At 40.0% G+C, this 12,490-nt stretch overlaps 2 protein-coding genes across 4 annotated transcripts in view; one reads left to right on the top strand and one right to left on the bottom strand.

Moving 5' to 3' along the window:
* The window catches only part of LOC134820871 (uncharacterized), a 1,079,557-nt gene that overhangs the window by 1,066,275 nt on the left and 792 nt on the right, over nt 1-12,490 (top strand). The gene's annotated exons all lie outside the window — the stretch shown is intronic.
* The window catches only part of LOC134820881 (FUN14 domain-containing protein 1-like), a 103,755-nt gene that overhangs the window by 33,316 nt on the left and 57,949 nt on the right, over nt 1-12,490 (bottom strand). The gene's annotated exons all lie outside the window — the stretch shown is intronic.

The raw sequence follows: 12,490 nt of genomic DNA on the forward strand, positions 1-12,490 counted from the left end.
TCTTTATTTTTATTGGAGTGAGATCACGGTAAATAGAGACGGAGTTCTTATCTTTTAAATGTTCAAGAAGATAAGATCACCGAGCTTATTGTGCGGAAAGTTAATAATAAAGATAAAGATCATCATCATTCATCTTAAACACCTGAGATTCAGCCTTTTTGCAGCCTTGAAAGCGATAGCTCCTCCTGCAAAATTACAGAAGGATCCAAGGAGTAGAACCTCTTGCAGTAGCATTTATCACATACAACTTATCTTCATTGTAGAGCGATGCTTCATTGAGAACACAACACTTTAAAACCATGTTCCATGACTTAATTTCCAAAAGTTTTAAACCACTCCATCACACAAAGCATTACCATGCACACTACACAGTACATTACACACTACTCACTGTACATTGTATTAGTAGGTACTACAAGTCTGGATTATTAATAGATCTATTGGTAGATCTTCCGGGTATAGACTTATATTTACTGTAATGGTGTAGCGAGAATTGTGTCGTACTCCGATACTGCCCGTACTATTAAGATGCCGGATGCAGGGTCTGCGGATACCGGCACACTCTATAACATCGTCATGTTCCTCTGATTTCATAATCTAGAGCTACACAAGTGTGCAGATATGAGCTGTGTGAAGTCTAGGTTACTGATACTGTGCTCAGTATTCTTCTAAACCTCCTAATAAACCACCCTAATTCACCCATAATATGCCTCATAATACACCGCTACAGTCCATTAAATAGTCCCTATTGTTAGAGAATTTGCCAGAGTTTTGGCATTGTTTAAACGCAGAGAACAGCCCAGAACATTGTTAGGATAGCCGGGAACATAGTGGGCCCAAGATGAGGTAATCCAGACAGTTGCCTCCAGGCTAGCTCCACTGTCTGCCCACAAACTGTAACAATCGAGTTCTCATCCCCAGCCTGTCTACGCTACAGTCTAAATAGACTGGTAACTTCAGTGCTCTGTTCCCGTCCATATCTTCTGGAATATTGCTCTGATGGAGAGTAGAAACCTCCAGGCTTACTCTTACTGTCTACCTAAAAACTGCAACATCCGGATCCTTATGATCTGGCTAAGACAGACCACTAAGTGAAGACAGTGGGCGTCTTCTTCATGATCTGTCTTCACTGTAGACTCAGTTGTCTGGTAGCTTCACCCCTCTAGCTTCGTATCTCTGCTAGCACATGCAGGTGGGTAGATCTGGATACCGGTGGGATGGTTATTAACCAATCAAAACCCTGATTACCTACCACGTGTCAGAGCAAATCAGGTCCACTTTCCCGCCGGAATCCAGATCTAACCCTTTACCTCTACCCTCTACTATGTACCATGTTAGTGCTGTCTGTACTGTACATCTAGCCACAATGTTACAATACTCCTGTGTGTTGTGTGTGAATGGAGGGCACATTGTATCAGGTGATGTCTTGTTAATACGATAATGAGAGAGCTAATTGCTTTGGATCGTGGGAACGAGGCATCAACCACCACAGATTGTGTGCAGCTCACCAGACCAAAAGTATATTTAGGGAAACTTTTTTTGGCTGGCAAATTATATGAGATTAGACTGAGGAGTGATGAGGAGGTGTTAGCCCTGTTTCTGAGAGTTTGTTTCAGATATTTCGAGAAGAGTAATATTGGTAATTTATCGTGCGAAGAGTACAAGCGATATCTGAAATCTAAATCGTTCTTAATAGAGCTTTTAAATTGAGCTGAACGTCAGACCAAGACAGCAATTACAGTAATTATTTGAAATTAACGGTAGATCATAACTAGGGTAGAGTGCAGTTCTAACGGTCATTATCCTGTCCAAACTTGAACGCTAATTGGATAACTGGCCCAACCAGATCCGGGGTAGAAGGGTGGACTTTTGAGATTCACAATATTAGTAACAGCAGGTTCTGCTAAAATGGGCGTAGCTGGAATTTTCCCGAATTAGAATTTCTAGAATTTCATTGCCAAGAATTCGGTAAAATATGTAGGAAGCTTGTTATCCACCCTTGACGAATCTAGACAGTCTTGTAAGTGGGGGTGTTTTTTCTCAAAGAGCTATTGAGATCATTAGACGAATAGTAAAAACTGGGCCCAGGCATTGCCCCGCACAAAGATGATGCGTACTGTAGGGCGTTGGTCTTCTAATCGTGAAGTTGATGGACGGCACGATGAAATCACCAGACACGAATAAGAAATGCCTTTGTTCGAGCAGAAATTTCCAAATTTTACCGGTTTTACACCCCTCTGTAAAGTTACCTGTTCACAGTTGAATTCCAGACCAAATTCTTAAATTTTTTCTTCTCCCGATTTTCAAAAATAGAATTCTTGTAGAAACACAGTTAGAGGAACTATTAACTAATTTAATAATTTACGCCTTGACCGGGCAACTTTTAGAGCCATTGTTCAAAATGTTTCTTTAATTGAATTATGGAGGTTGAACATCTTGCCCAGGAGAGGAGAAAAGATTGTCAACAAAAAATTAAAACTTTCGACCACCAGGGAAAGAGAACATAATATCGCGTGTAGAGAGAGAGGAGCTACATTTTATTTGAATATGCGGATAATTCATGACGGGTAATTTATCACTCTCACACATTTCGGGACAATCTAGTATTCACTGTGCGCCACCTGGCAATCTGCGGGAAACACGGTAAAATATTTGGGGAAATCATCATCTCCGCGACATCTCTCTCTCTCTCTCATTTTAAAGTCTTCAATGTTTAAACGTACCTACCCCTCTCACAACAGGTCCACCTAATGGCTGGCTAATGGTTACACTCCTGATTTTCACGGAGAGGATGTAACTAAATCATACCACGACTTGGTTGGTAATCAGGGAAGACGTCACCAGTGAGACCAAACTCACTTCCTTCAGCCGAACTGGGGGCAATCTATCACGACCCCGATAATTGCATCATGCTCTCCCGGATCATTGGGCGAACAGACACTGTGCTGGTTATACTGTGTCAGGTTGGGTGTCGGAGTATGCACGTGGTACAGTGACAGTGTCTGACAACGCACGTGACAACACACGTGGCAACGCACGTGACATCACACGTGATTAGGAACACGTGACACGATTATGAAATACTAGCACTTGAAAAGGTGCAGCCACCTCAACAAATAAGTATTTTCAATAAAAAATTAATGAAGATGCCAAATTTGTAATGAAATTTCTGACTTTAATTTATGTCAAAGAACTTTGGCCGGAGTAGAATTAACAAAGAATTGCGATTTGTAGTGCAGATTCCAGTGAATACATGGTTTAAGGACACTGAACAGCTGGTACGAAACGAGAAGGTGCCAGAAGAAGGAGATTAGATGATCGTGGGAAAGATGCATGGGACGAAAATCCAAGATCGTGGGAAAATTTCCGAGAAAAATTAGCACTGGACAGGTTGTTAGTCGAGGGAGCCTAGATAAGGTAAAAATGAATGATAATATTGGAATGTGTCAGTGACATAATGAACAAATTCATCCTGTCATTGTAGAATACCGTGGCAATTGTCACCCACTCCGCTACATCCAGACCAGTTAAGTAAAGAGGGATGTCCAGGTTGTCATGTTTAAATTCTTAAAATAGAAAGTACATCATAACTATCTGTAGCAGTTAAGAAAGAGAGTTTATTCGAGTACCCACGAATCCTAAATATGCTGCCTGAAATGACAGGTATGGAGATTGACGCAGGGAAGCGGGACTTAACTTGTTTCGGTTTCAAGTGAATTAAATTACACGTGATTTGTGCATTACGTATTCTTTAAAGATATTAATATTTAATATGGCGTTATGCTATTCTGCAGAAGAATACAGACAGATTACAGACAAGATGTTCTTTGTGGATTAAAGACACTTTAATAACTTACTTTGATACCAGACTGTTAGTTAAACAATCATCTTATCTCTCTATATTAATACATTTTCTGCCAACATCTTTACTATAACCTCTCAAAGTAACAAGGAGAAATCATGAGATTTTCCAGATGGTGAAATCTGGTTTTAAGCAGCATATTTTGGGCCCCAAATGACTCTCCCATGTGTCAATACATTCCACAGGTTCTGATCTCAACTCTCACGTGGATAATATTGGTTTAAATTTCAACTAGGAAACAGTTTATCGGCTCGGAGAAAGAAGATCATAGGGATATTTTTGCCAGGATGGTGCTATTAGAGGCGGTCTCATGTTTAAATTTCTATCAGATCATTTGCAACACGCCTTTGTTGAAGAAGGAAATGTTTGTGAAATGGGTATTTTAATGTATTTACCAAATAGGTACCAATGGTATTAGGAATTTTACAAATGTAATGTGAGTCCATTATTTCAATCTGTAGCCCAAACAACTCTGCATTATATTTAAAGCCTAAAGAATACGCCCTCTATCGAAACTAATTCCTGAAACCTAATCTTAGAAAGGTTAGTCTTTAGACTAAAGTTAGTCTTTTAATAATACTCTTAGACATGTTCCTTATTACCATTCACTGGTACTGCTGTGAAGACAGTGACAGTACATGGATGTTAATTGTATCATATCAAGGTAATTACCAGCAAATTGCCACACATTTTGTACTTAACAAGCTATTAATGGGCTAAATATAGCATCAAAATGATGTATTTTTAAATTGAAAAACAATTAGCACTTGTGTTTGTTAGACGTCGGTTAAAATGTAATTTGTTTTGATCAACTTCCAGCCAAATCAACACAAATGTGGTTAGTACAAATTTGGATCCATCCGGCTTGATGGTAACAATAAAACCTGATTTACAACTCAAGAATCTTCTAAAAATCACTTCTGAACTTTTAGAAACTTCTAGAAACTTCTTCGTGGAAAGGCAATCTAATCAACGACCGTCTCAACTCTAAAATGACATCCAACTCTGAGAGTCAAACCTAAAGTAAATAATCCCAAATAGAAGTGACTTGAACAGTGATGTACCACCGCTTTAGGTAACCCATTATAGTCATCGTTTTTGGAGGTATAGTCATTGATCAGCTAAGAAGGTATGAAATAATGCTGCCATCAAATCATACGTGCTATTACCGAATTGGCAACGATTTCACTTTTTTCATGGTTAAATGAGATAATCACACAATCACCACAATACTTACTAAAAGTTTGATCACCTAAATATCTTACTCCAAAAGCGCATTTTACATTCGTTTTTTTACATTCGCTTTTATTTTTCAACATATCTCCAGCGTGTAGCAAAGTTGTCAAACTCCCCATCTCAAACTTTATTCACGTGAGTGTCTCATTCGAGTGTAATCTATTTCCATTATCTTTACACACACTGGGCTCACACTCTAAATAAACAGTGTTACCCGGCTAGTACCTTAATTCAATAAACATTGAACATTAGACTTTATCATAGTTTACACATACAGGTTCATACCGATGGTCCATGTTGCCTGGTTGAGACACAGCGAGAAGTTCAATAACTGGCTCATACTCTAAAAATGTGCATCGGCCAGTTTTTTATAAAAAATGCGAATTACAAACACGAAGCTACATTACATGTCTCCAAGCACAAAGCCTGGCAACTCCAGAATAGTCTCCCAATAGGCACACAATAATAGTTTTGAAGCCCACAATTACAAAAGAGGCCCACATAATTAGAAATCCGGTATGGCAGGGCGCTTTCTTCCATAGCTGGTGATGGATATCCAGAATGGCAAGACACTTTGTCCCATAATTAGATACCCAAGTACCCTGTATCAAATATCTCACCTTGATGTGAACTGCAAATAGTAATAAATATGTGTGATTTGGTGTGTGAATGTGTATGATTGGTGCCATGTTTTAGCTGATATTTGCCAAACAATGCAATGCTAGCCCCACTCATTGTTAATGTTTATTAAAACGAGGCCACCAGCGAAATTGAAGCCAGGACGAACACAATTTGAGTGGAGGTATAAAACTCTGACTCTTAATTTCACAGTTCTATCACTGGTACTGCTAACTTATACTGTTACAGAATTCGGAGAGATTTTTAACTTATACAGTAATACCTCTCTAGACTACACGTCTCACATTTTGGGTAGGGTCGGGGTTTAAAACTCGAATTATCAGCCAAAGAGAGTTTTGTAATCTACCAATAAATGCTTGCTTCACTTGAGTCTAGACTCTGGACTACTCTCGGCCTCCTTTACTGGTGCATGTAATAACAAGCAGAGCTAGCTGAACCCATCTAACAAGACCTTGTTCCCCCCATCCTAAAGGTTCGGAGAAAACCCAACTTACCTAAAGATACAAATAACTTACTGATCCTGAACCCGTTTTGTAACTTACAGAAGAATATGTGGAATATTTGCTTGCCTCGTCTACCATCCTCCCTGGAACATGTTACAATAAGCAGCACGAGGATCTCCCGGATCTCACCAAATCGCTCTTTCTCACATCCTCCGACTTCCGAGTCGGAGAAAACCCAAATTCCAGGTCATTAGGGTGATTATCCTTGTCATCACTCTAAAATGGCCACCCAATCAAGGAGTAAGCTGGGTATTATCTCTCTCAGTTCCCCTCCATTCCCTGGTCACCGGCTCCCAGCTGCACTTTCCCCGACTAGTTACCAGGGTTACCAGGGTGCTTCCATGGTGGTTACCAGGGTGGTAGTATCCCTGGAGTGAGTTGGCCAGGGTGAAGGAGGGGAGAAGGAGTCAGGTCTAGTCGGAGATAGCCGTTAATTGCCAGGAGTCGGAGCCACCGTCTACTGCCTATCAGACAATCTATTAGTTGTCGTCTAAAACAAACATGTGCACAGGAGGAGGATTTGGTGGATTTGTTGCAATTGTAACGGTGGTGGTGAATAGTTGTTAGAGCAATATAGAGAGACGTGGGTTGTGTGAGTGAGTGGAGTTGTAGCTGTGAGGTGAGGTTGTTATCAAGTTAGAGGGTTTTTGGAATGGTATTTGAGACATAAATAACCCCCTGCATTCCATCTGTTGATAATGGGTTACAAAATATTATTAACATAAATTCATGGGTCAGCATTACCGCCGGTAATGTAATCTAATTTTCAAATGCAGCAGATTTATTCGCACATCCTGTAACTCGAGCCGGTTACAGATGAATCTTTGTAAAAGTTTGTTTAATGATGTAATGGGAACCCACGGCAAATTATTTTGTCAGCACGGCACCGTTTTCAGGGACAGGTTAAGCAGTAAACTCAGGTTTATGTGAAAAAGTCAGGTTGGTGGAGGATATGGTCTGAAATTGAGGACATCTTCTCTAATCAAGAGCAGTTCTTCTTATTTGGGATATACTCTCAGTATAACCAAGACACGAGGGAAATTTTAACCGCAGGTTGAGTATTTTACAGATGCTGGTTGTGTTATTCATTAGTCTTTGAGATACACGAACTTAACATTGTGTACCTGACTTAATATTGTGTATACTAGAATGTGTTTACATTGCACTCTAATTACGATTGTACATCCCCAGAATAAGTCTCATTAAGCTAGGAAACTACTGAATTGATAGTGCCATTAAGCTAGGAAACTACTGACTTGATAGTGCCATTAAGCTAGGAAACTACTGACTTGTAATCATGCAACTCATTGAGGTTGGTGCCCAACAACAGTTGAATGATATTAACTATACGCTAAAGTGGTGATACTGCCAGTGGACTGGTGGACAACAGATTGACTTACATGAGGGTAAGCATGTGGTTACATCATTTGTTGTGAACTTTAGCAAAGTTTGGAGTGAACAGGAAGTAGAAAGAATCACTTTCAAAGATATAACCCAACGAAAAATTCCAATTTTATCTCCGGATTTTAAGAGAAGAGTTCCATTGAGGTACGTTACACTAGTTTTAATGCATAGAATATTACTAATGTATCATAAATAGATATGATGGGGAAACTTTATGTTTTTGATAGAAATTAAACGGTAATTAATACTGTAATGTGCACTTTAGATTATTCAGACGTCAGAGGAGTACTGCGGTACCAATAATTTTAGATGATTTCATTATTCAAAATCTTGATCCAAGTTTTATTAAATTTTGTGGTCAAATCGTTAGTCCTACGCAGTTTGTGGTCAAGTAGGAACAGTTTCCGGAAATGGAAATCTGTTCAATTTATGATAATTTGAGCAATTAAGAATCGAAATCCCAATATATGTAAACAGATTCAGATATAAATATTTCCTGAGAGCTTGTTTGCAAGATTTTGGAACGAATTAGGATCGCACCAGTTTACTGTATATTATCACCTTCATGATACAATGGTCCTGATTGAAGCGATAAAACCCAATTCATGTCTTCTCACAAGTGAAAGCCCGAAAATTAGGTGCAAATGAAAAACTAATGACTCGGGTAAAGATAAGGTAACGATGACCGCTTTAATCATTCATCATTCACAGGTCAAGAGTGATTACCTTATCCATTCTTAAATTAAACTTTGAAGATATTGCAAAACGTTTACCAGCGACCTTGCAAATATCTTCATTACCCTGGCCTTGTTTGGTAACATCTAATAATCCCAATAGACCACAAACTACAAAGGATTCTTTTTAACACAGGGAAGTATGCTCCAATAATTGGTTAATGGGGAAACAAAGAAAGCTCAAAACGGAATCTCCAGTACCAGTAATTCAACGAGAGTTCTGGTTAATTTGATAATTAGTAAGCATAGATTCAGCCTCTATTCTGAGACCAGCCGAGGAATTCATTCCATCATGCAATTGTGTCAGACCATTCAGTATTCATTGGAATGCAAAGGCAGGAAATTCAGGCTAATGGTGATGGGGTATCTGGGACTATTGAGGGCACAATACATGGGGATTATGGCACCATATATTCTGGTGAGAAGGAAACATGCAATAGTATAATATACACTATAGAGCCATTCCGTCATATGTTCTCAATTTCATTAGCTCGATCTAGGCCAATGATCTTGAGTTTCTAGAAACATAAGAGGGATCATAACATAACTCATAAGAGTGGAATTTAGGATAATAAGAGCTGAATACAACCTTAATCCCCGAGTAGGCTGCAAGCCAAGCATGATAACCATTAATTGGATGATTCTACTTAAATCATCATCTTAGTTATCTAATCCACGAAATAACCATTTAAAAAACTCAAAATAGCCTCACTTCTCAACAATATTCTTCTGGATTTCGTTCTTTAACTCGTCTATCAGCCTCAGTGTGTAATTACGAGTACTAAGCAGTAAACATGTAAGTACCTACATTTCAACTATTTACAACAACAATCTCCTAACCGGGTGCTCTAACGCAGAGTACGTGATCAAATCAACAGATATTAACAGCTTGAGTGTACAACAGTCCACCATCTCCACCAGCACTCTAATAAAGAATATTTCTATAATGTAATTGTCTCCTTACATGCTACACATCAAGCAAACTATTCTAGTACCTAGTTGAGCGTGTAGTTCGTAATATCGTTTCTTCTGCTCCGTTATACTTTTATACATTGTATTGATGATGATAGTGTATCAGTGTATGTTTCATTAGTCATTTGGCCGCTAGACTGGTAACCTTATTAAGATATCCCTACCAACAGTGATTTAGATAGAGTTGTGTATTGGCAACTAGTAGCATAGCCAGTTGGAAATCCTTGCTTCGACTATATATTAACTCTGTCTCCCTGTTCCACTGTGGTTTGAGAGAGTTGTTAGCTTAGTTGTTAGCTTAATTACCAATAACATCATATTCAACAATGAACTGCTAACTTTACAACTACTCGACTATTGGAGCTGTTTATCTAACTCAGTTAACAACCAGAGCTGGCTTAGAGCCAGTATTTAGCTGGTTGAAGTTTAAACAAACGTTGTTACCAATCACTTTTTAAGTTTGAAGAAATATTCTGTAAAACCCTCTGGTGTCGAGATTACTCCATCAGATCCCAAATTCGGATCCACTACTGTTAAGGAGACCCGCATCCAGTAGGGACTGTCAGCGGTAAGCTACAGCTCCTGCTGGTAATCGACTCGGAAAACAGTGGTGGTCCCCGTTTTTGGGTTGGAAATGATGAAAACCAGATCTAAATCAGTTGAGAACAAAAATACCGATTCTAGTAGGCTTACTTATCCAGATCAATGTACAGACCCAGAAGAAACAAATAAAACTGTCTCTCAAGCAATCAAGGATTTGAGGACACTTACCGAGACTTGTCCAATATGCGATCTTAAAGTGACTGAGTATGACGATGGCTTGCTGTGCGAAAGATGTCACTCATGGCATCATAGGACTTGCTTGAAGATCAGTAAAACAGAATACAAGAAATTGAGTGAAAGCGATGATGAATATCTATGTACAAGATGCATAAAAACAACATCAAAGGACGCTGATACTGTGGTAGAAGAGGCAAAGGAGTGCTGTTTCCCAGATCATGAAAATGTAAGTGATCCATCTCGATTGAAATTAGGACCATGGAATAGTTGGGAAGTTCTGACAAAATGTGAGGAAATATATGGTGTTATAGTTAAATGGAGAAGAAACATATTTTTGCTTCCCTCAGGGGCGGCAGGAAAAGCATTCATCGAAGAAATGACTAAAGTGGCCAACAATTTCACGTCAGGCAGTGCTATGGAATCAGTGACCATGACCCTTTTGATGATAATGCCATCACTGCTGTTGCAGAAACCCTCAAAGAGGTCCAAAGCAAAGGAACACACTGAAGTGTTGAAGAGAAGACTTGTTTTGTGGCAGGCAGGTAAGCTAGAAGAGCTGCTGCGAGAAGGACAGGAGATTCAGAGGAGATTGGGAAAGGGGAAGCATAAACATGGCCATGTTGAGAGAGTCTTCACTCGACTCATGATGAAAGGAAAAGTCAGTGCAGCAATGCGGTGGATTGGTGAAAATGCCACCGGGATTCTTGAACCTACTCCAGATGTGATTAAAGTGCTGAAAGAGAAGCATCCCAAGGCATCACCTGCATCAAAGGGAAGCTGTCTGAGTGGACCAGCGAAGAGGGTAGAGCCGGTTATCTTTGACAGTATTGACGGGGAATCGATAAGACAAGCAGCAAAGAGAGTACAGGGTGCTGCAGGGCCTTCAGGAATGGATGCGGATGCATGGATGAGACTACTGTGTTCTAAACAGTTTGGTAAGAAGTGTGAGGATCTATGTAATGCCATAGCAGGGATAGCAAGGAAACTATGTGTCCGGAATTTGGATCCATCGCTGTTGACCTCATTGACAGCATGTCGACTTGTCCCCCTGGATAAAAAGCCTGGAGTCAGGCCAGTAGGCATAGGTGAAGTCTTAAGAAGGATAATAGGGAAAACAGTAATGACCCTCCTACAGAAAGATCTGGTTGGAGCAACTGCTCCTATTCAAGTTTGTGCTGGTCTTCAGGGAGGAGTGGAAGCAGCAGTCCATGCTGCAAGGGACTGCTTTGAAGACCCTGAAACTGAAGCTATCATCTTAGTGGATGCAGAGAATGCATTCAACTTGCTGAACCGAGAGGCTGCTCTCAACAACATGAACATCGTATGTCCAGAAGTTGCTACTTACATTATGAACACCTACAGAATGCCTGCTAGACTGTTCATGGCAGGAGGAGATGAGCATCTTTTTAGTGAAGAAGGGACCACACAAGGTGATCCACCTGCCATGGGATTTTATGCCTGTGGTACAATACCATTGATTGATGCAGGAAACATTGAGAGAAAGGTGACTCAGATCTGGTATGCTGATGACTCTGCTGCTGGGGGAAAACTGGAGGAAATAAGGAAGTGGTGGGATAACCTCTGTATTAAAGGACCACTCTTTGGATACAACCCTAAATCTTCTAAAACATGGGTGATAGTCAAGCCTGAGCACGAAGAGAAGGCAAGAACCCTATTCCCAGATGTCAATGTGACAAGCATTGGTCGACGATATCTGGGCAGCTTCATTGGAACAGACCAAGGAAAAGAGGCTTTCATTGAGGAAAAAGTTCAAGAATGGTGTCGTGATCTTAAACAGTTAAGTGATATAGCATCAAGAGAACCTCAAATAGCATACAGTGCATACATGTATGGGCTTAGTAAAAGATGGAACTATGTGTGCAGAACTACCCGAGGAGTTGCAGATTGGCTCACTCCTCTAGAACAAGTAACACGTGATGAGTTTATCCCAGCTATCATTAACAGGCTGTTTAGCTGCACTGATGAACTAAGGAACATAATGGCTCTACCACCAAGATATGGAGGATTGGGTATACCAGTTATGATGGAAATGGCAGACCGAGAGTACAATTTCTCATGTAAAGCCACAAAACCCCTTAAAGAAGCTATTCTCAAGCAGATAGACAACTACACAGAGGACTGGAGACACAGTAAAGAAGTGAAAACTGAGATAACGACTGAACGAAATCTCTTCTATCGACAAAAACAAGCAGAAATATGCCAGGAGCTTGAGTCAACACCACTGGCAAAGTTGATGTTCCAACTAGCGGCTGAGAAAGGGGCAAGTGCTTGGTTAACAGCACTACCTTTAAAAGAGTATGGATATCTGATGAATAAACAACAGTTCTCAGATGCAATAG

Source organism: Bolinopsis microptera, chromosome 9 (assembly GCF_026151205.1).
Source record: "Bolinopsis microptera isolate Bmic1 chromosome 9, MBARI_Bmic_1.0, whole genome shotgun sequence".
In the NCBI taxonomy this organism is placed as follows: Eukaryota; Metazoa; Ctenophora; class Tentaculata; order Lobata; family Bolinopsidae; genus Bolinopsis; species Bolinopsis microptera.